This window comes from Aplysia californica, unplaced genomic scaffold (assembly GCF_000002075.1).
Source record: "Aplysia californica isolate F4 #8 unplaced genomic scaffold, AplCal3.0 scaffold00810, whole genome shotgun sequence".
NCBI lineage: Eukaryota > Metazoa > Mollusca > Gastropoda > Aplysiida > Aplysiidae > Aplysia > Aplysia californica.
Genome location: NW_004798080.1, coordinates 15,687 through 17,320, shown reverse-complemented (window position 1 = coordinate 17,320; position 1,634 = coordinate 15,687). Strand labels below are relative to the sequence as shown.

The 1,634-nt window shown below is 44.1% G+C and overlaps 1 protein-coding gene across 1 annotated transcript in view; it reads right to left on the bottom strand.

Annotated features, from left to right (window-relative positions):
• The window catches only part of LOC101862074 (receptor-type tyrosine-protein phosphatase F), a gene marked incomplete at its 5' end in the record, with an annotated part of 43,934 nt that overhangs the window by 41,843 nt on the left and 457 nt on the right, over nucleotides 1-1,634 (bottom strand).

Here is a 1,634-nt window from a genome sequence, read left to right as displayed (position 1 = left end):
AAGAGGCCATGTACACTTTTACTAGGAAACACTTTTACTGGGAAAATGTTCCCAGGAGAAAGACTGGGTGTAACCCAGATTCGATCCCGAGTGAATGATATAAAGCACTGAGTCTTAAGAAACGAAAGGCGTTGTCCTTTTCACTTTTTAGGGGAGGGGGCGGAGGCGACTTGATGTCGTCGGAATTTCAGAACGACATGATAGTTCATAGTTCTATGTCATGGAGACGAGTGATGTTGACTATTTTAGAACAGAGCAAAAACTTTTCTAAAATGTATTGAGGAGTAATGTTCGAAATTCTAGAGATTATGTCAATTGATGAGTCTTTTCTAATGGTACGATCAGCATGCTGGGAGCAACTGCCCAAGAAAAAAATATCACCTCCTTTGTCCCTTACAGAACTTCCAAGACCGCCTCCTGTGTACCCTAAACACTTCTAACACCGCCTTCTTTGTACCATAAACACTTCCAAGACTGCTTTTTTGTACCATAAAAGCTTCTAATATCGCCTGTTTGTACCATAACACTTCTAAGACCGCCTTCTTTGTACCATAAGCACTTCTACGACCGCTTTCTTTGTACCCTAAACACTTCTACGACCGCCTCCTTTGCCGCTTGCATACTTCCAAGACCGCCTGTTTTGTCCCCTACATACTTCTAAGACCCATCTTGAGGGAAAAAATCAGTGCGCCAGACTCCCCTAACAACTGACAATTCCAGCTCATGCTGGTGGAAAAGAAAAATAACAGCTCTGATCTGATTACGCCTATTTTTACCAGCCTTTGTGCGTGCGGTTGTTCTAGGATTTCAACTTCCAGCTTCATCTTCGTCAGTCGTCAAAGGGGGCAGGGAAGTATAAACAGAGCAGCCACCACGGCTTAGGCCTGATCTATTTAAATAGCAGCGGTTTTGAATTCCTTTTCTACACACCTACGTCAACGCTCTTCCAAACTGAGCGAACGCACGCGTCGGAGGACACACACTGATGGGCCCACCTACAGTGAGACAGAAAAAACCTTATCACCGGCTCTACCTGAATCCTGCACATTCTGTCTTCTTCAAACAAGGTTTTTCCTGAAAAACCGCACAATAAACAGTTCATTCCTGGCTCTGATAATTAACATGTACCCCACCTATTGAGAGCCTGAGAGCCAGCATTGGGCCTTCAGCCTGTCCCATGGGCACCCTGTCTCCTTAATTTAGAAAAAATAATAAATTTCGTTCTAATATTGTGAGAAATCAATATTTTATGGTATTCTGTGATAACTAGCTTCGTTTTTTATCTTTGGGATTAAAACCATTTCCTGGCACTGATGTTAAACTAACAAACGTTTCCGCTTGCACGTTGCGAGAAAGATCAGGTGTGAATCCTAACTTTTGTAGAGAGTACACAGGTGCAAAACGTCCATGGTTCTGGTAGTCATCCGTCTCATACTATCACCATCCGGTTATTCTATCTCTGACAGTCTTTCCTAACTAAACACAGATGAGTCAGGTCCCGCTCCCCGTCTCTCCATCTCCCCTTTTTCTCTAGTTTAACCCTCGCTTTCTTCATCCTCTCTCTCTCTCTCTCTCGCTCAGCCTCTGTCTGTCTGTCTGTCTGTCTGTCTGTCTGTCTGCCTGCCTGCCTGCCT